This window comes from Anas platyrhynchos, chromosome 25 (genome assembly GCF_047663525.1).
Source record: "Anas platyrhynchos isolate ZD024472 breed Pekin duck chromosome 25, IASCAAS_PekinDuck_T2T, whole genome shotgun sequence".
NCBI lineage: Eukaryota > Metazoa > Chordata > Aves > Anseriformes > Anatidae > Anas > Anas platyrhynchos.
Genome location: NC_092611.1, coordinates 9,879,500 through 9,906,597, shown reverse-complemented (window position 1 = coordinate 9,906,597; position 27,098 = coordinate 9,879,500). Strand labels below are relative to the sequence as shown.

The 27,098-nt window shown below is 49.2% G+C and overlaps 1 long non-coding RNA gene across 1 annotated transcript; it reads left to right on the top strand.

Annotated features, from left to right (window-relative positions):
- Positions 1–7,147: 7,147 nt before the first annotated feature.
- Positions 7,148–25,756, top strand: LOC106020461 (uncharacterized). Its single transcript, XR_003492481.3, has 4 exons — positions 7,148–7,606; positions 19,954–20,224; positions 20,510–21,090; positions 22,732–25,756. It is a non-coding gene; the product is annotated as an uncharacterized lncRNA (long non-coding RNA).
- Positions 25,757–27,098: the final 1,342 nt, after the last annotated feature.

The following is a 27,098-nucleotide window of genomic DNA, read 5'->3' as shown; positions in this document are numbered from 1 at the left end:
AAATACAAACAATAAAATCAAGACATTCAGTGGCCCACCCAATCTTACCCCACAGCAAAATCAGTTGCTGATTAAAAAATGAGAATAAAAAATACCCAACCTCTCATTCCAGAAAGCCAGAACAAATCCAGGGGACCTTTACAGGGCATCCAGTGAAACAGAAAAAATCAGGGAATGCTGGGCTAGAGAATAACACAGTGTGAGTTTCCAAGGCCTGGGGTCTCTGGGGAGGACACCCTGCCAGCAGGATCTCCAGCTTGTCTCGGGGAGGGCTCCCCTCCCCAGGTGGAGGCTTGGTGGGTGCCTTTGTCTTCACTGTGCTTGTGCTGGAGGCTTTAAGATGGTGGCAAACCTCACCTTGAGCTTCTCAGCAGACCCCAATTCACAAAGAGAAGAAGGCCTTTTCCCTCTTGTGAGTGCTTTCACACTTTTTTTTTGTGCTTCACAGAGCCCCAGGTGACGAGGAAGGGATGAGCTCACCCAGTGCCCCTTGGTTGGACAGGGTCTGCTCCTAAATGACCTTGGCTATGCTTTTCAGCTGTCCTACCCACAGTGAGGTCTGGCTTGCCACAAACATTTCACCTTGCTGGGTGTGCTGCTCCTGGGTGAGGGGATTAAGGGGAGCTTTGTAGCCATAGACCCTTATCATTTAATGTAGAAGTGCAGTTATCATCCGAATACACACAAGAAGTTAATAATTTTCCTGAGTAGATCAGCTGCCTGCTCTGCCACGAGTGCTGTAGGCAGGAAGGGAAGGTACAGCACAGCTGGGTCATCTTCTCTCCCCGACGCCTAGGAGAGCAGTTTGCTTGTGGCGAGGAGCATCAGCAGCTGGATGGTGGCTATGAAGAAGGAGCTGCTCTGAACTGTGGAGACGGAGTTGGTGCTGCTGGTTGGCTTTGCTCCTGGAAATGGAAGAAGCCCCCCAGGTGGGTTAGAAGTGCAGAGGACTGGCTGCTGACCAGCTCCAAGAGGCTGCCTTTGGCTGTACTTTCTCAGAAATGTGTCACAGCTACAGTAGGGGAGTGGGATGCTTGAATATAGTCATTGCCATCAGTGGAGCATCATAGGGTTAGGCTCCTGGGTGGCAGGGGATTCCCTGAAGTACAGAAACGTCACCTGTGAGGGCAAACCATGATTTCCACTACACCTCTATATGATAGAGAGAATAGAGGGATAAAGCCTGTGCCAACACCTGCAGGAACAAACAACCTCCACTTGTTTGTGGCTGTTCAGTGTCCCTTAAAGACAAAAGGAAGCTGCAAAATGTTTGAGTTCAACACTAACCCCAAAAGCCCTCTCTCTAGCTCTAGCACTCTGATGTCTTTGCCTTGTCTCCTGACTATGAGACAGATGAGAAATGTCAGCTGGAGGTGTGCTGAGACATCTTTCCCCTCACCCAAATCACCAGGGCACAAGCAAAGCCTGCCCTTGGTGTGCCGCTCGCCCTGCTGTTGGACCCTCCCCACCAAAGCTTATTTACCTTGGGTCAGAGTCACAGTCCTGAACACAGTGGAATTATTTTCAAAGACAATGTATGCCCTGTGAAGGGAAGGAAGAGAGGAAAAATGAAACAAGAGAAGCAGTGTGTCTCATAGACCCCGCCTAGTGATATAAAGGGGACATAAAGATCAGATAAAGAGACAGGATCTGTGAAGTCATCCTGCGCTCACTCACGCCAGATTACACTTTTTTTTTTTTTTTTTTTAATCTGAAGCACTGATTCTTCATTTTTTTTTGCCAGAGTCAGTCCTCTGCTGTCTCACTGCCCTGCTCCGACACAGGGTGGGATGCAGTGGAGCAGGGTGGCTGTGCTGTGACCATCTGTACCTTGCAAGAGACCCACTGTAGCAATGAGCTCCTGCATTCTTCCTCCTGGCAGATAAGGCCAATCAGGCTAATGGCTATGGTTTCCTTCGGCAAACATTTCCCACTGATGCAGCTCCATTAGCGTTAATGGAAACCAAGGGTGTTCAATCCCTTCCTTTCCACTGAACTAACCCACATTCCGGCTAAGGTGAGCAACCTTTAAACCACTGGGCTCACAGTGCAGTGACTTCTGGATCTGGCTTTACAGAGAATATTTCCTTGGTAGGTATTTTCAAGTGAAAGTCTGCAGTGGGCACAAGAGGTTTGTTTCAGTGCCTGCTCAGGGGTGGGCACCTGATTCCAAGCATTGCCAAGAGCTTGGACAGGCTTGCACTGTCCCACCTGAATGCTTAATGGCAGGGTAGAGCATTACCTTATTTCCACAGAAGAGAAGTTAGTGGCTGGGGATGTCCAGTTTGCTGTTTTCTGAGTGTTTGGTAACACTGCTGTGGTAAGAGCACTGCAGTTTTGCTGCTCTGGCACACTCCATTCTCCAACAGAGACATTTTGGATGGCTATGGCCTGCAGTAAATAGTTGGTCGCATTTCTGGTGTTATTGCTGTCAACTATCGTAACTAGAAATACAGCAAGTGAAACAAAGTCAGTGGTCTGTCCTGTAAGACAGCAATTTCCAGGTCCCCTGCCTTCAGGGTTTTCAGCCCAGAAAGCATTTGCTGGCTCTCTGTGTGACACAGGGACACCAGCTGCCTGCAGAGACAAGGGCATGTCCCCCTGCCAGAGCAAACAGAGCCCTCACCTGCCCCCTCCCCACTTTGGGAACAGCCCGGAGGAACTTCTCAATCCCCACACTCAGCCCCTGCTGCTGGGGGTGACACATCCCCATGCTGAGCTCCTGTGCCTTTCTGCGCCCCATGCAGATCTCAGGGGTGGACAATGGGGCAGATCTCAGGGGTGGACAATCTGCAGGGGGCAGGCTGGTGGGCAGCCCATGGCTGACTGTGCCAGACCCCACCCCATCTTTTACCCCATGTCTCCATCCAGGGTTGCTGATTCACAGCTGGGATGAGCCTGTGCAATGCTGCAGTGCATCATGCTGCTATTGCACACAGCAGGGTGACCCCCTTGCAGCAGAAAGCAGCTCCCCAGCTGCGTGCAGCTGCATGTGCCACACAGCTGTAGCCCTCCTGGCCCTCAGCACCCTTTGGGTTCAGGCAGCTTGAAATGAACCCCCCCAGGACCATCGGCTGCTACAGGAGCTGATGTGAGACAGCAGCGAGCATTAAACACAAGATCTGTGCTCAAAAAAAATGAAATAACAGCTGTGTACAAAGCATCCCCCTGTTAAAAGCCCAACAAATTGTTGTGGTTGTTCCTTGGGGTAAGATCGGAAGAAATCTGTGCACCTTTACACCAGCACACTCCTGGCCCCTTGCAGGAAAGACTCAGGATGTCTTTCTTGCCCTGCCCTCCGCATTTGGGTTTTGCTGAACCTCAAGGCATGGGGACATTTGTCATCAGGTCTGGGAAAAAGGGCAAAGCAGCTATTTACTCTGGGACTAAATATTTTTTTAGGATTAAAAGCCATCTTCTATGGCAGATGTTGAACATGTGTCAGCACCAATGCAACCTCTCCATCTTTGTCTCTATAGCCATTGCCACCAACAAGGACAAATTCTCAGGGAGGAGGAAAGAAAAAACAAAAAGCTAAAAAACTCCCCTCAGAATCCGGTGTTTCAGGAGCATTCGAGTCCTTCAGTGTAAATTTAGGCAAAAAGGTTAAGGTCCCATAAGGAAGGAAAGAGAATTTGAGGCTGACCCTTATGGACATTATCAGGGAATAGGAATAAAGAGGGAAGAAGTAAAAGAACTATCTTCTGACTGAAGTTAATAATAATAATAACAATAATAATAAATAACCATTATGCTGCATAGGTTTTAAGCATATCTAGCATCACCACAAGACTGAACAAAGCAGCTGGGGCAGGAGAAGAGGAGACACGGTGCTGTGCGGTGTGGAAGCTCCGAGGTCTGGGCTTACCTATGTAGGTGGTGTTTGGGCTGTAGTCCTGGGGTGTCACGGTTACAGAGAAATTGCCTGTGTCTGTACTCTGAGTCAGATTGCATTCTGGCATCTGCATATATGCTGGGACAACTAAAGTCCCAAAGAAGAGAAACTGCAGCAAAAAGAGGAGAGCCGCCATCATCCACCTCGATGTCCTCGCCTCACACACCGGCACCTGGGGAATGAGACAGCCTCACTCTTCCCAGCCTATTTATACTGAGATTTTGATGAGGTAAATGCAAATATTTCCTTCTTCCCATCCAGCCTACACGTACACACCCCCAATGGGAGGTTTCATTCCTGGTTTGAGAGATTACTTCGTCCTAGCTGCTTGGCCTCTAGATGAACTGGTTAATATAAAGAGATGATCAGCTGAGTGGGGGTAAAATTGACACTGTGCTTGTCACTCAGGAGGCCCTGGGCTGGAAAGCAAGTCTCTGCAAGCCTGTGTTCCTCGAGCTGCTTTTGTGTATGAGCACTGTGACATCTGCGTGCGTGCTGGTGGTCCCCGTGACCTCTTGCAGAAGCCCAGAGCCTGGGAAGGTGGAGGAGCATTGCAATCCTGTTGCCAGCCCTGCTCCAGTCTTTCATTAAAGGCCAAACAATTCCAGAAAGTGTGGAAGGGTCCATCCTTGTGTTCACTTACAGCCTCTGCTCCTGCCTGGAGAAAGCCGGGGAGTGCTGGGCAAGGACGGTCTTGGTGGCCCTGGCCATGTTCCCTCTTGCAGCACACTGCTGGTGAGCACGGTGGGCTCCTGGTACAGGCTGATCACTGCTGGGCATCTCCTTGGGAAGCACCACGACAAGGCAGATTGGCTCTAACCCCTAAGACAACATTGCATGAATGAAAGCCCAAGTTTCTCTCTTCTCCTCTTCCTCTCGCCTGCTTCCCCGCAGGTCATCAGCCGGGATTTGCAGGTGTTGATGTTGCAAGTGCTCCTTTAGCCATCGGGGAGGTGCTGGTGTGGGCTGCCAGGCACTAGCAGGTTCCTCCTGAGCACCCTCCACCCCGTTGCCACCTGAATGAAACCCAGGGCGTGTGACACCTGCTAATTGGAGGTGGTGGCAAGCCTGAATCAGAAGGGATTGCCCTTTCTTTCCCCCATCTGCCCCATGCTGGCAGCTCCTGGAGGCGTTTCCGATGCCCTTGCTCTGTGGTTTTCCAAGCTCACCTCCTGCACTTTAGCCCTGGCTCTGCTGAGTCACCCCCAGGGCTGGGTGAGTGGGAGCTCTGGATTCCCCTCCCTGTGCTCCTCTTCCCCCTTTTCTGACCCCAAAGCAGCTTGCCTAGGGTCCTCTTCCCCCTTTCCAACCCCAAAGGAGCTCACCCTGGCTCTCCCCCTGAGCTGGGCAGCCCTCGCTGCCCTGCCAGTGGTGTGCAGGTTGACCAAGAAGCCATTGTATTAAATATTTCAAATAAAAGCTGAGCAGAGATGGGAGAAAATGCCAGATAAAAAAAAAAAAAAAAAAAAAAAAAAAAAAAAAAAAGGATGTGTGTGTGTTCAGGACAAGCAGAGTGAAAGGGGAGCAGCAGAAAAGAGGCAGAGGAAAAAGAAGATTTGGTGGAAGAGCTGGTGTGTGCCCAGGATGTTACCATGGGTCAGCGGTAAACTTTACCTCAATTCAAAGGGTGTGGAGAAGATGAGAGACAGAGCTCTTCCGGCTCATTAAATTGACTAAGAGACTCCAGTGGGGCCTCATTTCCTCGTGGCTCCTTCTTGGCTTCTGCCCCACTGGGAGCTCCCCCAGGGAAGTCCTTGGCACTGTCCATGCCCAACGCCGTATGCCCAGCAGCTCACATGTGGAGAAATGGGAGAACTGGGAGGGATGTGGGTCTGTGGGTCCCCTGATTGCTGTCCTGCCTCTTCTACAAACACATGAAGGAACATGGAAAGTAAGGCAGGAAAACGAGAGGAGATGGAGAAGCAGAGGGTTTTGCAAGCACAACCTGACGCAATTTGCCCATGGTGGTTTCACCCAGTCCCCTTGCAAAACCTCTGTGCCATCTCCCAGCCAGAGAGGATGACTCAGTGCAGTGTCATTGGAGTGAGCGGAGTCGAAAATAGATATTTTTGCCTTTAGGAGAGAAATTCATGTTGGAGAAGAAAAGGCAGGATGCGATTGTGTCATATACATCGCAAGGAGGATGCTGTTACAGCAACCTGCCCGAGACAAAGGAGATCTTTGTAAGTGGTGCTGGAAATGGCAATGTTTACTGCATGTGTGTGCTCCAAGGGGCTCTTCAGCTTTGTTCCTCATCTGTTTGCAGAGAGCTTGTATTTGCCACAGGAAAGGGAAAGAAGAGGCCTGCCTCTGGGAGGGGACATAGCCAGAAATCTCTGCCAGGAGGAGAGCTCGGGGAAGCAATACCATGAAGGTTTTTAGCTCAAAAGGTGGCTTCACATTTTAATCCATCTAGGGCTGAGCCCGTGTATTGAAGCAGATCCAGTGGCTGGTTCAGACCAAGTAGCCCGGCTATGTGGCAGAGGCTGCTGGCTGCTCCTGCTGCAACAGGGATGGACCTGGGGGAAGAGCAGGAGCTGGCCCCTCCTGGGCTGGCAGCAAAAAGTCTGTTTTTTGGGTGCCAAAACAAATATAGTCCCTGGTAGCAGGCCTGGGGCTTGAAGGCAGTTGGGGAACAACTCAGGGCACTGTGTTTTCTCTCACCCCCACTGCAGGTGAGATGCTGTGTGGTAGGACATGGGCTTTGCTCCCTCATGGCAAGCACACAGAGGTTGTTCTCCTGCCCTTCCTTCTCCTTATAAGCACTCATGGTGTGGCTCCTTCGTCTGCTGTCTTCCTATGTATTTGTGGGCTAAACTTTGGCTAGAGCCAGAGCTACAATTTCCACAGGCCTCTCTCAAGGTCAGCCTGTGGCCATTTCCAGGAACAAGTGTGCTGTTCTCTGCTCGCTGCAGGAGGAGGTTTCTGCCTCCCAGAACTGGCAGGGACAGGCGCAGGGAGCAGTGCCCTTCGCCTCGCCGTTGGAGGGGCCCCACGCTGCACGGTGCGTTCCCGGTGTTTTGGGGTTGTGGTGTAATTGCCTGAAGTAAAATAAAACTAACATTCACATTGAAGAGACTTTCAGGGTAGGGCATAACTGCATTACCTGAGCATTCCCTAGGCTCCCAACCTTAGATGCTATCGAGCTGGGGAAACTTGGTGTGCTAGCCCTAAGGAACAGCACGGAGCATAGAGTGGAGTGGAGACACCACGGCTAGGCTCTGTAATCAGGTGGGGCCTCGATTGTTCTTGTGCACAAAGCTGCACTTTTTGCCACCCTGAGCCAAAGACCTGTCATGTTTTGACAAATGCTGTACCCTAGTGTATTTTTTGCTCATTATAATATCATTATAATACCAAAACACACCTCCATCCCAAAAGCTACCCGCCTCCAAGGTGCGACCACCCCTCACTGAGCATGCGCTCTGAATTTCTCTGAGCCTATTACTTTAAACGGAGATGGGAAAACTTTACACCAATCATAACTAAGATATGCTTGACTAGAGCCACTCAAGCTCCACCTAAAAGATAGAAAATAATATAAATTGGCCCAAGAGAAAGGGGATGTTAGGGAAGATACCACCGTCAGGGGAGATACCACCGTCAGGGGAGATACCATCCTGAGGAAATACAACATCCTTAGGACCTCCTGACTCCTGGGATCAGTCGACGGGCTGAGCCTCTCTTCCCCCCCCATTGGGACGCCTTTGGGTGAGATCTGAATACTTGCTTATAAATCTCTATAGAGTCTTTGATCCTTTTAATGCGTTTATTTCTAGGCTGCGCACCTGTGACACCTGTGACACCTGTAACACCTATAACACCCGTGTATTTCATGCATACTAGATTGCTTTTGCAGACAGTCACTATCGCAGGCAATCCAAAAGAACCTGATTATCTGTTGCTGTAATAAACCATACTTGATTGCATTGTGATAGCTCTCATTAAGTGCAACTAGGGTGAGGGTGGTTATCCGTGATAGTTCAGTGTTCTGAATCCAACCAGACCCCCAGATGGTTAATGCGTTTTTGGTGAATGTCTGAACGTACCCCCAGACCGTTAATGCGTTGATGGTGAATGTCTGATGGGACCCCCAGACGGTTAACGTGTTTTTGGTGAATGTCCGACTGGTTCAGTACTCTGAATCCGACCGGGCCCGTAATGGTTAATCAGCTACACCCCTTAATGCGACAGGGGTCTGCCAGACCCTGGGGGACTTCCCTGGAGTCCTCTGAGCTTCTTCTTCTGTAGAGAGCTGGAGGTCCTGGAAGCCGGATGTTGTCCCATCCCAGCAGCGGTGCTGAGCACCCCCAGGCACAGGAAGGGAAGCACCACAGCCTGGCCCAGCTTGGAGCCTCCTGCACCAACTGGTTTGAAGGGACAGTGTCTGGTCTCTGCTCCCTTTTGTGCAACAAATCCATTCCATTTTGCCTTTACACAGTTAAATGCACCTTCCTTTCCGTGGGTAGAGCACTCAGGCAGCACTTTGACTTCAGGGCCCGGAGATGAAGCCCTGCAGTGCATTGGCTGGGTCCAGGTAAGACCGGGAAGCCAGGAAGGCAAAACCTTCTCCTCCTGGCAGGAGGAGCTGGCAGGTGAAAGGGCATCTTTTTAGCAAAACCACAGCAGTCTTTCAGGGAATAAACAACCACACACAACAACCTGCTTCTGAGGGTGGGAGTGTGAGTCACAGCAGGACTGGATCGGGCTGTTGTTTTCATACAGCAGCTGCAGCAAGCTTGATCTTTGGGTTGAGCAGGTCCTGAGCCAGGGCCGGGCAGGGTGCTGAGGCTCCCTCCTGTCCCTCCAGCATCCTCCCTTCCTGCCTGGCTGTCCGAGGAAGGAGCCTGCCCTACTCCAGGCAGAGGGAGGTACATTTCCCCTGAACTCCTCTGCTTGGGTTTCTCAGACTGTTTGCTCCAGGTGAATGGCAGGTGGCTGAGCTTTACTGGCCTGTTTTGCAAACAGTGTGTTTGGTAACTGCAGGGTGGTTGTTTTTTTTTTTTTTTTTTTTTTTTTTTTTTTTTTTTTACTACCCAGGCTGCTCAGCTGGCTCCTGCCAGGGCTTTCCTGCCCTGCTAGTGGTGCATGGTGAGTTACCACGGCTGGGCTCTGCTGCTCTCACCTAGCCAGGGCTCTGGGGCCAGCCCTGTCCCTGAATATCCCTGCAGAGGACCCTGCCATGCACCATCACCTGCCTCCAAACAGGGGACAAGAGGAAAGCAGGGATGGGATGGGGCAGGGCAGGGCCGGTGGCTCTCTGGGGCTGTGGCATGGATGAGGAATGTGCTTTGCAGCAGGACGGAGCTGGGATGCTGCCAGTTCCCCCACGTGTCCCGGGCTTGCTGCAGGGAAACAACCCAGGGAAACATCCTGTCCTCTGCCAGCTGCTCTCCCAGGGAGTCCCTGGTATGGGATTTCCCACAGGCAAACAGCAGAAGGAGCCTTCAGGTTTCTAGCCTCTTAGCCCTGGAGGGGCTTTATCCAGGCATGACTAAGAAAAGGTGGATTGTTCTCCACATCTGTCCCTGGGGATAAAGTCCTGAAAACCTCCTTGTTATCTACATCAAAAGGGCTGCAGGGAGAGGGAGGGCGGGTTTGTTCTGGCAGTTTGCAAGGGAGGAATCTGGTTTGAAGGACACATTGCAAAAGGGCACTTCCCTATACAGAGCCGTTTAAACAGGGGGATTTTCCTGCCTGTCCTGCATTGCTTCTTTGTACTTCCACAAGTCAACTTCAGGCCCTTTGTCTCCTCCTCTGGTGGCTTTTATTGGTGCTGTTTCCCATCACACTGGCCTTCTGCCAGGCTGGCCACCTCCCTGGGGTCCTCCTGCTCCTGCCTTCGACCCCCCGAGGCAGGGGGCATGGCAGGGGGAGGCAGGGGGATGCAGACATCCCACCCCATGGGAAGGCAGGACCTGCTGCTGAAGGGCTGCATGTGGACGGGTCATTCCAGTAACAGCCTTATCAGCTCCTCATGGAAATGTGCACTGTTTTCTCCTGTAGTGAAAGGAGTGGAGTGAAAGGACAGCTCAAGTGCAAGCGTGCTCCTGCCAGGCTCACAGAGGGCTCCGCAAACCTCTTGTTTTGCATTGTGGCAGCCCAAGCAGTTTGGTTACCAAACGAGCTGTGCTCCCAGGAGCCAGGAGAAACTGCAGCCAGGAGCATGTCTTTCTGGGACCCAAATGCCTACAATACAGAGCCCGGGTTCACTCACTTCCTCCAAGGGCAGAGGAGATCTCTGCTGTCACCTGCAGCCCTCCCTGGACCATAGTCTCTCATGTCCCCTTTTACATCTGCTGAGCCCTTTGGGGAGGAAAGCCCAGCTGCCTGTCCCAGTGCCACAGCTGCACTCAGCGTTTGGGTGGTTTCCTAGCATTTTCACCATGGTCCCTTCTTCCCCAGACTTGTCCATAGGAAAGGGAGAGCAGCTTGTCCGGAGCAGTGCAGATGTTTGGTGCCATCCCTTGCAGATCAGGTGCAAGGACAGACAGGGGGTGCATGCACTACTGCCTTGTGGAATCTGGGTGGGAATCTGGGTGGGATCTGAGCCCTGCACATCCCAAAAGAGCAGAGGGGGTGCTCAGCTGGTGCCCTGTTACCGTGCCACACGCTTTATTTGCCTTTGCAGGGCAGCGTGTTTGTCCACAAGCATTATCAGGCAGGCAGAGGCAGCACCCCTGTTTGCAGGAAGCTGACGGCTCCTGCCTGGGTGCTGCAGCTGCTGGAGGCTCCTGAGCTGGTGGAGGTGCAGGGAAAGCCCTGGAGTGGGGGATTTGGGACTTTAGGGAGCAACAGCCCCCGTGAGAAGCAGCTGATGGGAAGGGTGCTGGGCTGCCCAGGAGATGGCAGCAGGTTTCCACCAGCATGGCTGTGGACATGGACCTGGGTGGCCTGCTCTAGGTGGCCTTACTTGAGTAGGGCTGGACTTGCTGACCCCCAAGGGTGCCTTCCAATCTCAGCCCCCTGTGATCCTGGGCAGTGTAGAAAGAGAGGACACCCTGCAGACAGCTTGTGTGGGCAGCCCCTAGCCCCCACATCATCCACATTCACATTTCTGGCAAGGACTAGTGCCTAGGGTGCTGAGGGGAATTCATTTTCCTATTCACTGCAGGCTCTGAAGGGTGCTGAGGTTGGGTGGGGGGCTGGAAGGGTTAAGAGGGCTGGTGCTGCCCCCACAGCTGTGGATGCTGAGAGGGTATAAGTGGGGCTGGGGCACAGCTGAGTTACTTTTGCCCCTGCAGCAATGGGAAGTGGTGCTTGTGTGGAAAAGATGGGGGGAAAGCTGGGCTGGGGAGGAGTCAAGGGGGGCTTGTGTGAGAGAGGATGTGGCCATAGTGGTCTAGGGGCTTCAGTCTGGGGCTGGAGCTCACCTGGCTTGCTCTCTGTTTTTGTCTCAGCCAACTTTGCTTGGAGGGGAGCATCTGTGGCAGCTGCAGTGCTGCTGCCCTCATCCTGGGTGCTGCAGCCAAGAGGGGTGCATGCAGGGGAAGGGCTGGTCTGGAGGCTGTGCTTGTCTGGCGTTTTTCTTTGGGAAATATCAGTTTCTAGGGGTGGTAAGGAAGTGCCAGAGCGTGCTGGAGGTGGCTTTTAGAGCACGGTGCCCACCTGTGGAGGTGTTATCTGTGACACAAGGCTGCTCCTAGGCTGGAGGCTCTGCCTAGAAGGCTGCTCGGGACCTCGGGGCTGTGCTGAGGCTGCCGGTGGGCAGCAGTGACCTCTGGTGAGAGCTGCGGGCGTTACAGCCATGGAGAGACAGGAGGGATGGAGACATCCCTGCAGCCCCTGCTGGGCTGTGCCAAGCTGGGGAGGAGCCTCCAGTGCTTGTACGAGGGGTTCTGGGCCCGAGGAAGGTCCTGCTGCAGAGAGCACTGCTCAGCTGTGGGCCCTAGATTTGCCCCCAGTGGACACAGGCATTAAGAAAGTGAGAATTTTTCTGCCTCGTTACTTCTCCTGGCAGCACTAGGTGGGGCAGCTGGGACATGGGGAATCAGAAGCTGGTACCTGAGGCAGGAGGCAGCTGCTGGAAGAGTGCCTGGTGCTGCTGCTACAGCAGCGAAGTCCAGGGTGGGCAGTTCTGCTGGCTCCAGGTCAGCTCCAGCCGGGCTGAGGGGTCCAGGTTAAGGCATCTACAACTTCATCCTGGAAATGCGGTTTCCAGCTCTCTGATGAGATGGCTTATTTAGTGCTGTTGCCTCCTCGTTATGGATTTGTCCTTCTGAACTTTACCAACAGGAAGGTGACCTCTGGTGAGCCTAGAAGGGAGAGGATATGTCCAATCAGAGCAGTTTAATCATTGCTTTATAATGGCATTTGGAGATTTCCTATTTAATCAGTAATGAAAGTGCCTGGCAATTAATTCAGCAGGACTCCTGGTGCCCTGAGCACTGCGGTGTTGATGCTGAGCAGACCTTTCTTTCTTTTGCCCAATTCTGAGGAGTAATAAAGTTGTAATGAATGACAAAAGATACCAATTTCCTTCCTGGTTCCCTATAGCAAGTGCAGCTCCTGAGTTTTAAACCTGGGTGTGCACGTTTAACAGCTTGGCAGGCAAGCTGTGAGGGACCAGGCACCGCAGAGGAAGCAAGGGGGAGTCTCTTCCATTAGCAGAAGCTGCTCTGAGTGGATTTCATCTGACATCTCTCTCACCATGATGATCCTGTGTCCTTGAGGCACTTCAATAAGATTTTTTCCCTGTTGTTTTCCTACCCTAAGCCACTGTGAGCTGTACAAGGTGCTGCCTATGCCAGGCTGGCTGCTCAGGCCATGCTCTGACCTTGCAAGTACTGAGGCTGGCAGGTGCCTGGGTAGTGACTAACAAGTGACCCCATCTGCTGGCTGCCAGCAGCCTTTACTAATAAGTAGGTTAATGGGCACCAAGGAGAGAGCCCGTGGAAGAGAAGGGGCTGTGTAATGTGGAAAAGTGCACGTGTACAGAAAAGCGTGGCAGAACTTAGTAGTTTTATTCCTGCTTTGATTAAATGCTTCCCTCTGTCTCAGAGCACCTTGACCTCAGCTGCCAGTGGATGTGGCTGGCAAGTTTGGCTGCACTGATTGGGGGAGAAGAAATAGGGGAGGAAAAATATTAAAAATACTTTGCTGGAGTTAGAGATTCAGCTCTGTCTTGGCTTACTGCCGGCTTCAAACGCAGCAGCAGAACCTCTTGTGTTTAGCCCCAAAGGAGTCCCTAATTAGCGGAGAAACTGCAAAGCTCTGAACATGTTTGGGAATGCTTTAGTGCAGTGGTCCCCTGAGGTTCATTAAACAAATGAATTCAAAGCAGTCAAACAGCTGGGATCTTCAAAGTGACAAGGAGCTTGGTCTCAGAGAAAGCAGCACAGCCGTGAAAGCAAGCTGGCACTGCAACCAAAATGCTTTCCAAAATGGGTGATATAAAGGCACCCACGTCTCTGCAGTGCACCAGGGGCTCCTGAACTCACAGGCTTGCCATGCTGCTTGACATGAGAACGTACATCAAAAGCCCACTTAGAGGATGATTATTCAATCTTCCCTCCTCCTCCCCATGGGCTGGGGGCTGCCTGCCATGTACAGTTGGTGCTGTACACACACCCCTGCCCCGACACCAAGAAGAGCAAGGCTGGGGTTAGGCAGGAGCGGGGCTTGCTGAGGGAACAGAATTGTAGGGTGCTGCTCACCTCAGGGCCAGCCTTTGTCAGGAATGAGCTTAATTCTCATTTAATTTGCTTAATGGATGTAATAATTATCTGCTGCTGCGGTGATCCTTCTCATTTGGAGCTTGAGGTGCTTTGTGAAGTGGTGAGCTTCAAGCTTCCCATCTTACAGCTGAGGAAGTGGGGGCAGAGCCATGGGCAATTCATTGAGGTGTAACAGGTGGGTTTTTCAAGGGCTCAGCCTCACCAGCGCATGGACAGAGCTGGGCTTGGAGTCCTGCTGGTGTTTATATTCAGAAATGCAAGAAAAGAGGCCAGGATGAGAACAGCGAGCTTCAGATCAGGATGCGGATGTACAGATATGCAGATCAAGTCTGAGATAAGACCAGAAGTCTGTGCAAGCTTGGGTCTACTAACACGTGTGACAGTTATTAATGAACGTGTCACCAAACCCAAAGTCAAACCAGATGAGGAGCTGCTCACACTGACATGCAAATGGAAAATAGAAAGGATGGAGCCAGACAAAACAGATTGCCTGGGGCACAGCTTTGTTAATGGGGAGAGGCATCAGCATTTTGGGCCCTGCCTGCATCCTGGGCAGGGGATTTACATGTCCCGAGGTTGGCTGAGGCAGTGGGAGATGAGGGAGAGCCATGTCAGTGAAGAGAGGGGCTCCGGGGGCATAAGGAGCCTGTTTTGGGGGCAATTTGCCAGCAGGACTCAAGAGGCATTGGTGCAGGCTGGGCTGTGATTAAAGATCATTTAGATGGATTTTAAGCCGAGTTAGAATGGAGAAGAATGGGGTGGGGGGGGTTGGGGGAAGGCAAAAAGTAGAGAAGGAGCTTGCAAATGGTGGTTCAGCCTTGATGAGCTCAGAGGGTGTTGGTCTGCGTGCCGGTGCTGGGGAATTGGTCAGCCACATGGGGACAGATGCTGAGCCCTTGGTGATGGATGCAGGTCTGGGCTGGGAGAAATGTGGCAGACAGAAAGCCCTCACTCAGCAGGGGGGAATTGCAGAGCTGCTCCTATCTTCGGTCAGGCTGTATTGATCCAGACTGTTCAATACCAGATGTCTGCCCCCAGGGACGTGTCTGTCCCCACAGCTGCTGTCCCAGTAGTCTTCTGGGCCCTGATTTAAAGAGGACAAGTGTTCTTTTCAGGAAAAAAAAATGCAGCAGGTTTATATCCTTGCTTTTTGCCTCCCTCTCTGACACAGGATTTCCCAGTATCTCTAACTATGCGAAACACGTCCCTTCTTCAGATAAAAAAAAAAAAGGCAATTTTCCACTCGGGCAGCAGGAAGCAAAGTGCAGATTACAACAGCTGATGGTGTTTTGGAGGAATGCTAGTATCCCTCTACCCATATGACAAGGTCATTATTGGTGTCTGATGAGGGTGGGCAGTTGGATGCCCGCAGGCATCGGGCATGTTGGCAAGCTTGGGCATCAGCCACAGGGCACCAGAGGAGCTGGGGACATTGCACAGAGCAGTGGTTAAGAAAGTCCAGGGTTGGGTATAGGGGCCAGGGAGGCAGCCGAGCAAAAAGAAATGCTCCATGACTCCATCTCTGCCTTGTTTGGCCTTCTAAGGTAGCTCTAGTACAGCAGTAGAGAGTCCCAAAACAACCATGCTGATCACTCAAAGTATATTAAGTGTGCCCAAGTTTATAAATATATGGATGGTGTTCACTTTTTCACTGTATGCAGCAGCATAAGCCCCTCAGGATACACAAGAGCTAGCTTTAACCTCATTAGCCCAATCCCTGACGGTGTTAGCGAAGACTAATTTACTTCCCTGAGAACCCGTGGCCTGTCTCTGAGTTCAATATGGTGCAAGATGGAATATGAGCCGCGATGATGCGTCTTCCTTTATGGTTTGGCTAAACACATTCCAGCTGATGAAAGCACAGTCATGGCTTTAAATGACTTTTAAACATCAGCAGCAAACCAGTCTTCAACAATGGAAAGTCCAGCGTGGGGGCCTGATATCGCTGCGGCATTTCTCAAGCCTTCTGTCTTCCACAAGTCTCTTCTGCTTCCTTCCTGGGCACTGCAGAGCCTTTGACAATATTGATTGAGTAAATTGCTGGAGCAGAACAATGTGTGCTCCCTTTCCCAACCAGAAACACCTCTGCTCACTGTTGATAAATTACATGTAAATTACCTGCCATTTCCTAGGTGCTAACACTAAAAAGAGGTACAAAAATCCTCTCCACCACTCTGTGAATATCAATGAGATTCTTTGTTTTCACGAGCTTTAAACAATGATGTTTGATGAAGGCTCGTTTGAGAGGGAGGCTGTGTTCCAGAGATACCTTCAAAGTTACACAAATACAGCGAGGGCAGCCTAACACACTCATTGTCCCTCTCCTATTATTTCTCTTGCTGTATTTATGTGAATTGGGCACCAGTGGTGGTGAGGAGCAGTTTTGTTGGCTCGCAGTACAACGCAAAGCTCTTGTCAGTACTAATCCCTGTGCTCTACCTGGGCCAGTGCTTTGGCAAATGCCTTCCTCTGCATTCATTTATTCGCTCTTTCATCTATCCATTCTCCCTCCATCAGCCTAGCACTGTAGAATAAAAACAGAGAAGGTGAGGGTATGTCTAAGAGGTGCTCAGACATAGTCTCTGAGGGTATGTCTCTGAGGTGCTCAGCTGTGATCCATAGGGATGTTTTGTATCCACAGAGGAGAAGTAATGCCCCTGGCCTGCTGTATTCAGGGAGCACCCTTCAAGCCCTGAGGTGCAGGAGCATGACACTGCTCCTTAAGTGAACCACTTGAGACATTTTGCAATGCTGTACCTTAATTTAAAGAACCTAGTGTGTGATTAAGGTTTAAATCTTAAACCTACATTTATTTAAAATGGCATGTACTCTGATGTTTCTTCTGTGAACTTCTACTGTTGTGGCAAAGCCTTTTCTGCAAGGCGTTTATTCTGCAGCCCCCAGATCAATATGTTCTGCTCTGAGAGCTCTGCAGATGCCCGGAGTTGTGCCAGTGCCAGCATGTGAATGGAGGAAACAAACAAGAGCACAGCTGCCTTGTACTGATCAGAGAAAATTAAGTTATTCTGTTTGCCCTTTATCTTCACCTACCTGTATTATTATGGTAAACAAGGAAAGTCTCTCCTGAAGTCATTCTGTTTGTTGCTGTCCAGAGAGAAATCAGGCTTATCTTTTCCTTTTAGTGCTCCAACTGAATATAAAAGAGGAAGGAGGAGAATGTTTTTGTTCTCACCTTGCCTGCAGAGGTGGAAGCATGGGGCTGATAGAGTAAGTGATGTGCCATGGCTTTAGAGAGGGTCTAATTCAGAGCCAAGGATGGCTTCCTAATCCCCAGTCCTGTTCTTTGACTGCATGGCCAGCTTTCAGCTGAACTCTGAGTAGATTTAAAGGCAGCAAAGGCAGCTGGTGGGTGATCACAGTGGTACCAGCCATGAAAGAAAGGCAGGTCTGGTACAGGAGGAACAAAACATAAAGCCAATAAATAATAAAAAAATCTTTTGCATGAGAAAGAGAGCTGAGCTGATCTCACTTATGGATGCTGCCAATTGAAAACCAGGTGAGCAATTAGGGGAGGGTCTCCTGATGCTCTGGGGCTGTGGCATCACCAAACTTGGGGAGCTGATCAGGTCTCCCCGTGGCGCAGGGCGGTGGGCTCTTGCCAGCGCAGCTCCAACAGGAGGGAGTTGCTGGGGCTAGTCCTTCTCCCTCTGGGTAAGATTTAGCATCTCCTCTGTAATAGCAGCACCCAGGAATGACAAACTAACGAATGATGCTATTTGGAGAGCACATGTGGGCACTAGTACTCAATTTATCAAAGGTGAAGAGGGACCAGAGTTAATTATATACCACGAATTAAATTAATATAACATGAAGGACTTCAGCTAAGCCTCTCACAGCCTGGCTGTTCAGCACCCAGGTACTGAATCATGTTTGTTCCTGGGGATGCAAATCTTTCTGACTTGCTGTCATATCCTAGAGGAAAGTAAAGAACTCACCTTGCCCTTGTCACAGGCTTTCTTTCCTGTTTGCCAAGCAAACAAGTAGACCAGCTCTTTCTTCTTGGACTTGCTTATTCTCTGCTATTTCTTCCCATTTCAGTGTTTGTTTCTCATGGATCCTTCAGAAGGTTTTGTTCCCTCTGAGGGCAGTGGCTTCCCCAGGGGAGAATCCTTCAGAGGCCAGGATATGCAGGCAGGGATGTCCAGCTGAGTGAGTGGAAACCCAGCTGGCACCTGGCATAAATCACTAATATTTTTACCCTAAATACACATGGTACTTAAATACTGCAAATCCCTGACAATCCTTCAATTTTATAAACTCTGTGGATTGATTTTCCAATGAAATCCTCCTACTGCAAGATCCAGGTTCATTTATATAAATTATACAGTGATTTATTTAATGACCTACTTTGAGCGCTATAAATTCCGTGATGTCCATGCAATTTATTATTTAAACGCTGTATAAATCATGCAGGACACGGAGAGGGGAGAATGTGTGTGGAAGGAGCAGCTGGCACAGTGCCTGACTGGGAGGAAAGCGAGGCGTGGAGTGTGCCCATGTGTGACGATGTGCTCCAGGCTCTGGAATTTGTGCAAGCATGGCTGGTCCCACTCGTGGGCTTGGCACTTGGCCACTTGGGCTGAAATGTGGATGGGGCTCAGCTCCAGACCACTCACTCCTCCTTCTGTAGGGACTTTCTGCATGGTCTCTGTGCTTTTTTCCTTTGTAGAAAAAAAGTCTTAGTTCTCAAGTCATGTCAAACTTGTTCATCTGACCCATTTCTCTGCTCAAACCATGGTGACTTACACACCTGTAATTATCCTGGACTATCTGCAAAGCCACACAGCATAGCTCTCTGCAGTGGTGGGAAGACTTGCATCCTAAAGCTGTTTTGCAGGCACAGATGCCCTGAATTTACCTGGATCCTAGAGAAGGTTTCCAAGGCAAGCTTCCTCCTTTCAAATGCTCTGCGGATCCCATGTGCTCCTTCCTCCCCTCCTGTCTGCACACATGGGCAGGCTGAAAGCAGAGGTAGGATCCTGCTCTGGTTGTGGGGTGCCAAGCAGGGTCCTCTCAGGGGCTACCAGAGAAGCTGGGGCTTTTCCTGTAGGCAGGAGGCCATGCTGAAAGCATCCAACTCTTGGTAGCCTCCCTCTGGTAAGTACAGAGGAGGAGAGTGTGGGGAGAGCTTGTGCTTGGAGGGTCTGTGCAGGGGGAGGACGCTACTTGAAAGTAATTATTCTTTATTGATTCAACACTCTTTCCTAATGTGGGAAGGGGCTGAAATCAGCATGCTTCTGTGATTGTAGAGAGGGTGAGGGTCAACCCATGCTGGCAGAAAGCAGCCTAGCTTAGCTTCTCTTCCTTGGAACAGCTTCAAGGGGAATTGTCTGGGAGATGTCTTCAGCTGCATAAATTGCAAAGGCATTGACATACTGTACAGGGCCTTAACAGTCGCTGAGTGCAGAGCATGAGAGAGGATCCCACAGAAGAGCATCAAAAACCAGCGTGGTATCTCTTCTCAGCTAGGTCTGAGCCTGTTTGCTGCTGTTCTCTTTCTGTGCCAAAATGGGGAGGTGGAGGGAGGATGTCTATGTGTGTGCGGACCCAGTGAGGAAGCTGTGTTGAGGCATCTCCTGTTGGCAGTTGTGTGCTGAAGGAGTGACCTCCCTCTAAAGATGCTCTAAATTAAACAAAGGTTTCTACAGTGTTAATTAATTAATGGTTGCAAAGAGCTCTGAAAATGCAAAGACCTTATAAGTGATAATTATTATTGTTATTATCAGGTCTGCAGCAGTGAAGCACATGTAATTGGTGGTTAAGCTCCCCAGACACCAGGCATCAACTAACCCAAAGGCACAACACAGCCCCTACCACTAAGTGCTATAAACAGGATTGGTTCAGCTCAGCCTGGGCAGTCAGTGGGAGGGTTGTAGCATGGGTATGTCAAAACACTGATGCTCTCTTAGGTCCATTTGGTACGTGGGGCTGCACCTCGTGTTCCTGTGTGGCACATAATGTTCAGGATCATTAACTTTAATGTTATTAGTTGAGCTGCTTCCCATCTCAGGAAAGGCATCAGCTTTTTTTAATTTATTTATTCGTGTATGTTTATTAAAGGAGGAACTTTATAACCTGGAAACCTTGTAATTTAAGTGGAAAAGATGGGTGGAGGAGAGCTCAGATCCATTGGTGAGCAACAGCTGGAATGTTGCCTCCTGGTGACAAAGCCCTCAGCAACCATCTGAGGCATTTTTGGATTGCCCCAGAACTCTACGGGATGGAGTGGGGGACAGTAGAGCCCACTTGAGCTGCTGGAAGTCATCAGGTGTTAGTCATGGAAATAAATGGCATCATTAAAAAGGAGCACATTGATAACCATGATCCCCACTGAGCCGTGCACCCTGTTTCTCTGCCCAGATACAGTCTGAAGCTGTCCGAATCTGAACGAGACCCTCCAGGAGTGTTGGCAAAGACCCGTTTCATTAGAAACCTCATGCCTCATCTGTCTCAACAAGCTTTTGTGCTGCTCCTTGGCAGGGATTTCTTTCTTGTCAGCTCACAAAGGACTTAATGGCATGGGGAGCAATCTTCCTCTGTGCTAACTGTGTGCCTTGTGATCCTGCCAAACGCAAGGCACGGTCGGCATCCAGGCGTTACTGTGCCATGAAGACAAACTCACCCTGTTCAGGTAAGTAGTTGCTGATAAATGTTTTCATTGCACCTCTGCCAAATGTACTTTTTTTTTTTTTTTTTTTTTTTTTTTTTTCCCTTTGGCTCTGAAGACAAAATGAGCACATTCCTTCTTCAGCCAGGTCTTCTCCACAGTAACTTCAGGAGGTGGCTGCTCTCGAGGAGGTCAGGGCAGCAGGAAGACCTGGGCTCAAAAACCCAGAGAGGACCCACAACCAGGCAGGGATTCTTCAGCCCTAATTGGCTTTTTTTTTTTTTTTTTTTTTTTTTTTTTTTTTTGCAGACTGATGCTCCATTGTCATCAGCGGGGGCTCTCCCTGCTGCCTCGGCATGAAAAACCTTTCAGCAGCCACTGGAGTTGAGCTGCACCAGCCTGCCAGGAGCAGAAGCACAAACGGGGAAGCAGGAAATGGTTTCTCAGCTGGACGGCCATGATTCCGGAGAAACCCGCCTTCTGCTGAGGCAGGATGGAAACAGCCTTCCCTCCTCCCAGAGAACAGGGAAAGCTTAAAACTTGCTCTTTTTTGCTTTTCTTATCTAATAAGAGTTCCTGAGTGTGATCAGATTGTTCCTAACTGCTCCCTAAAGCAGCCTGCTAATGGCAGAGGTCTGTCTCTTTCCCTTGTCCCCCTCCTCTCCCAACTGCACCCACAAGTGATGGATTTTGACATAACAGGAAGGGTTTGCTTTAGGCAAGAGTGTTTTCAGGCCTGAAAGGCTAAAACAGTGTATTTTTTTCTCCTCAGCAGCACATAATGGAGCTAGCTCTTTTCTTGCAGCATTTAGCCTCAATTTCCAGGAGATAAGGCTGCTGGATGAACACCTAGAGCACTTTGCACCTCCAGCATGAGACCTGCCTGCCAGGTGAGTGCTCCAGCGGCTGCATCCGCCTGATTTAATGATCATAGCATTGCTTGTTCCTAATTACCGTGCCTGTCATGTAACAGCTGGTTTTCCTGTGCCTCATCACGGCACACCTAACCACTTTGCTCCTTCTATAAAAGGGAAAGAAAATGCAAAATGAGCACAAGTGAATGAATTTTCAATTACATTGCTGCAGGTCCAAAGAGATGCAGGTTTTCTGCCTCAATCACTGCTTGAAGTGTGTGCAGAGCTGGGTGCAGCACCAGAAATGAGGAAAGGGTAGGGAGGAGCCTGTCAGGATGGGTAATCCCAGGTACAGGGGCAGCCGGAGGTGCCATCGTATTGCTAGGCTGTCTATTTAGTGCATGAGCTTACCAGGGCAGGAATGGTCATTGCGAAGAGGCATCCCCTTCTCTTTGAAGTGTAGAAAAGGTAGGTCTAGACCAGGGCTGTAAGTCAGAGCTGTTTCCGTATTCTGTGCACAGGCAGGTAGCTTGCAGGCAGCTCGTGATGTTCTTTTAAGCCTGGCAATATTTGTCTCTCTCTTGCTTCCCAAGTCAAGTTGTTGGTGGAAAAACAGGGTTTTAACTTCTTAAAAAGGAAGGGTTTCTAGACCTTATGTCTGTAGAGAATGACTTTCAAACACAACTTACAGGATCAGAAAAAACAAATGCAATTACCTTTAAATTCATCATGTGTTTTTTAAATCTCCTGCTGTGACTCATGATGTTTGAACTCTAGGGACTGGTGATGCTTCCAAGAGCAAACACAAATATTCAGGTGGATGATATTTATCTTCAGCTAGGGGAACAGGCCAATAAAAGAGGAAAAAATACAAAACAAAACACAGAAAACATGAGAAAGTGAAATGCCACTCAAAACTTCCTTGCTGTGAGTTTCCTCCTTTTCATGCATTCAGGAGGAACATTTCTTCTGCTCAATACTAGAATTGTCATTTAATTTAACCCCTTAAAGATGGTGCTTACCTCGTTATCTCTAATCTTTGGTCCTTATCTTGTTGATCTTTCTGTGAAATCACTCTGCTTCCCTGTTACCTGTGAGCACAGCATTGCAAATTGTGCTTGACCCAGGCTAGTGCCTGTGGTCACAAGAGCCTGCAGCCTAGAAAATCAAGGGGCTGTTTGGCTGTTTGTAGCTTCTAAACCTTCTAAGGGAACGACGAAACAAGGCAGGATTTGCTTAGTGCTCGTATTCATTTCGGGCTAGTCTAATAGCAGTTTCTTTTCCCTTCTGGTGCTCTTTTTTTTTTTTTTTTTTTTTTTTTTTTTTTGGTGGCAATCACAGCTTCAGAGATGGAATTAGAAATGACTGAGGGACCGGGAGAAGTGCTTTGGAGGTGTCTGATGAAAATCAATGAAGCTGACCCAGGCTACTGATTAAATGAATTGCCATTTTCCTGCAAACTCTCTGGCAGAACTCTGATCAGGAGTGGTTCTTAAATCTCCAGCTCTGCTTGGCTTTTTTTCCTTCTTTCTTCTGCACAAGCAGGTTTAGCATCTCCTTTCCTGTCCAGCACATGGACAAAAAGACAGAGAATGAAGGAAGGGTCACTTCGTCCAAAAGCTGTCATAGTCGTGTGTTGTTTTTTTTTTTGTTTTGTTTTTTTTTTTTGTCTGGCAGAACCTCGCAGCAGGAGCCTGCACCCCTGGAGGGGCTCATGTCGTCACCCAGAAGCAATATCCCACCAGCTGCCCTAGGAGGTACAGCCTGGAAAAGAAGGTGGCACTGAAGGAACATGCTAAATTGCAGCCTGCAATGGAGATATTTTCCTCTTGGTTTCGCAAAGAGAAAATGGGCTCTTCTCACCCCTCTCTGCTCCCCTAAACAGAGCTGCTTTGTTCTCCTTATTTAATCAGTGGATTTTCAGTGAAGTCAAATCACCCAATGGAAACATATTTCACAAAACACATTTCCCCACTGACTAGGTTTGGCTTGCTCACCAGGGATAGGTGTCTAAAATAATCAGGATAAACAAGGATATCAAAAGTTAGATACCACGGATGAGGTCATCCCAAGACCTTTGGGCAGAAATGGGAGCAGCTCTCTCCTGTCCTTGTTAATGGTCTGTGCTCAAAGGTTACAAGGATATTTTTTTTGTTTACCTCTGCTGGCGTCATAATTTTGAGTGATATTTCTGCACTTCTGAAAACTGTTAATTAGCTCCCTTCAGAGCTTTGCTCATCACACATGGTTTTTCCCATTTTAGCACACTGATTATTATTTCAGGCTGGAGTAATGAGCAGGGGGAAGAAGATGTCATTTTAATATAGGTTAAGTATTACAATGTCAATAGTTTTTTTATGTAATTACAGAATATAAAGAGGACAAATGGCTAATTGCAGAATGTTAGGAGGACAAATGAGTTGAAATAGCTGAAGTTTCTGATGACCTATGTGAACCTTGTTTTTTTAATAGAAAGTTACTTTCCTGAGGAAGCTTTTGGTGCAAAGTTCTCCTGGGACTGTTGGGCCAGTGGGCAGAGCCAACAAAATCATGGATTTGGCCACTTGATATCTTTTTGATCTCCTTGCAGTTAATGGAGGAATTAAGCCTTGGTGAGCAAAAAAACAGAGCCTGGGGTGGGTGGTGGAGGATGCAGATCTTGCTGACAATGCTGAAGAGAAAACAATAGATGTGATCAAAGGAAAACTGGAGGAAAGGCTCAGTGCAAACATGGATCCCTGTTCTGAAGACTTTATGCATCACCAGAAAACCTGCAAGTGACTGACCCAGATTTCTGACATCACAAAACTCCAGGGGCATGGATATAGATCTGTGCTTAGTGAGATCACGTAAACAAAAGGAGAGGAAGAAAAACACAGGGGAGTTTCTTCCCCAGCAAGTGTTTTTTTTTTTTTTTTTTTTTTTTTTTTTTTTTTTTTTTCCTCTTAAAGCAATTGAAGTTTTGCTAGAGATAATTGTATTTTCAGGAAAATGTTTAATGAACTGGATAAACAACAGGAGAAATGCAAAGCCAATAAATGTCCAGCTGTGATAAAACCCAGGACTTGTATGAGGTGATGTCCTCCTGCCCCCAGGAGGCTGGGGGCTTTTGCCTGGAGCTGATGGGGTGGGTGCTGAGATGTGGGTCTGGTCCTGTCCCTGCTGGGGTGGATTAGATGCTAGGCCACCAGGCACGTGTGTTCAGAGCTGCTTCATATCCACTTCTCAGGAAGCCAGGCTAGTTTGGTGCAGCAATGGGGAGAGGATATGGAGAGGATCCCACAGAAAGAGGATGGCTCAGTGCAGGCTCCCTTGTGCCTTTGGTTCAGAAAAGCTTCAGAAGTGATTGATGGGTGAGTGTCACACTTGAACTCACCTTCTGAGCCCTCTCTGTGCAAGATGCAGCTGGAGCTGCACAGACTCGGGTAGCAGGCAATTTTTTAATAATGGAGGGGAAATGACTTTCCTTAATGGAGCATGGTAAGAAGTTCTCTTGTGATTCTCTTCTCCATCTGCATGCTTTCATAATGGAGCAGCAAAGTCTCTTGCAGCTCGGGGTCAGCTCGTGCTGAACAAAACGCCTTGGGATGCCCACGAGCTCAGCTGGGAAGCCACGGGGACAGGCGGGAGAGGCATGACTGATGTATGGGCAGATGCAGTGGGATTCCATGGGACTTTGCCTCAGGATCTTCCAGCCCAAGGGATGTTTCTTGTCCTTTAGGCATCATGGAGGGGTTTTGTTCCCCAGCACGCTCAAAGATGGGGGAGAAACTAATTATTGTCTGATGTGTGATGGATGGACGAGATTGGTTGGGTCCTTCCCATGCTGCTCAGCTCAGTTTTATTTTCCTTTCAGCTCTGCAAGTGCCTGGCCCAGCTGGTGCTTTGTCATATGGGGGCACCCTCACAGCAGCAGCCTGTTCCTGGCAGTGCTGATGCTCCTTCCCCTCAGTTCAAGCTGTTGTCTGACAGAATTACACAGCACAGCTCCTGACACCGTTAAGTGTCTGCAGAGCGGGGTGGTAACAGCCTGGCTGCTCAGTGCTGCTCATTCCTGGGGAGAAGACCCGGGCTGCCAGCCCCAGCCTGATGCAGGCTTCCAAGACAGACCCTAAGCTACAGGAGATGGGCTCTTCTTGGAGAAAACAGGTGGTTTTGGGGCTGCTCCTGGCTGTGACCTGGATGAGGCATCCAGCCCTGTGTAGCTTGATGCAATTAAATTGTCACCTCCTTGCTTGAGTGCATGGCCACTGAGGGATGGGCGCAGTCGTATATTCTCTATTCTCCCTGCTAGTCTCTTGCACAAAACATTAAATTTCAAGCTCCAGGTTTAATAACTGATCCAGAAGCTTCAGAAGCTAAACAGTCAGGCTATCTGTTGCTGGGGCAGTCCTGGCACTCTGAACTTCGGATTCATTACACTCAACAGACAAGCTTAACTTCGAGCCATCAGTTCAGCTTGGAGATGAGAAACTGCTCAGAATCAGTATTCTGCATGTAGTGGGTGTTACCTTTCCACAGATGCAGTAACAAATACACAGCCTGATTAATAGGATTAGGAGCTGCCTTGTCAATGACAGCAGGAACAAGCCGCCCGATAAGCCCTGGGTAGGAGCTGCCTGAAATCCAAGCCTGGGCTGAGGCTTGCAAAGGAGGGGTTATTTAAAGAGGTGACAGTGAGGGTAAGGGGCTGTTTAAAGGAAAAAAAAAAAAAAAAAGAAAGGAAAAAAAAAAAAAGAAAGGGAAAAAAAAAAAAAGCAGACACTAATTTTTTATTTTTTTTTCCACCAGTCTAAATGTATGCATCTTGACAGAAGAATGTGAGTTTTGTGACTTATCTTTCTGCTGTAAGGAAATGGGAGACATGATGCCCAAATCTCCAGTAATTTTTTTCCTACTTCCCAGTGGACATTTTGACCCTCTAAAAACCACTCCCTACTTTTATTTATTTATTTATTTATTTATTTATTTTTCTGGAAAACGAGCTATAGGATTTTTCAGTCTGCTTCTTGTGGACTAGACAGCAGCTGCCAACTGCAGCCTGTAGTGCCCTGTGATTATGGTGCTCTTGTATGATTCTGATCATTCAGTAGCAGAGCTCCTTGGCCTTCTGCTGGTCTCAAGGTGTTTGATCTCTATTAACTCTATTAGCACAGCCCTACTTTACAGAGGATGCTGCTACTGAAATATTGTTTGATGGAGATGGACTTTGGGGCCATTGCAAGCACAGGCACTGCCAGTCCTCATTTCTTTGTGCTTTCTGCTAATTTAATCTCCTTGCAGCTTCCTCCACAGCCATCTCCATGTTTGGTAATGTCTTTGGAGTGGGGAGAAGGAGTTTGCCCTGGTTTAAGTGGAAAAATCTCCTTCCACTCTGGGAAGCTACACTTATGTTCCTCCAGGAGAAAACACTGATCAAGCAGTGGTGTGCAGCTGTGCTCCCCCAGGACGTGCACTGCTGTAACCACTCATTTTTTAAAAGCACCTGACAGTTGACGTGTGGCTGGGAATACCACATGCCTCTGTTATGCTATGGGCTGGTCAAACACCTCAGAAAAAATAGTCTGTCTCAAATGGATGGCACAGCTGAAGGCTGGGACCTGAAAGCTGGCTGGAAATTGCTGCTTTCTTCCTGTACAGCTCTGCCCAGGTATCTGTCATCATTTACACCAGCTATCCAAAAAGCCAGCCTCTAAAGCCCATATTTGCTATGGATAGTGCTCCACTAAAGCTGCACTGAAATTATCAGCACTGATCTTGGCCAGGGCTCTGTGCGCTGCAGCATGAGGTGATGGGAACCAGGCTGAAATTCTGGCTTGTTGGAGTCAGCGGGACTTTTGCCATCGATTTAATTGGAGCCAGAATTTCCTGCCACTAACAGTGTTAGAGGCAGGCATTAATCCAAGGACATGAATTCAGAAGTTTGCTACAGCTTTTATTTCAGCAGTGCAGCCCAGGTTTGCTGCTGCAGGGACATGCTTGGTGCTGGTGTGGTTCCTAGCTAAAGGGTCAGTGGCAGGAGCTGGTGGCCCTGCCCAGGAGGA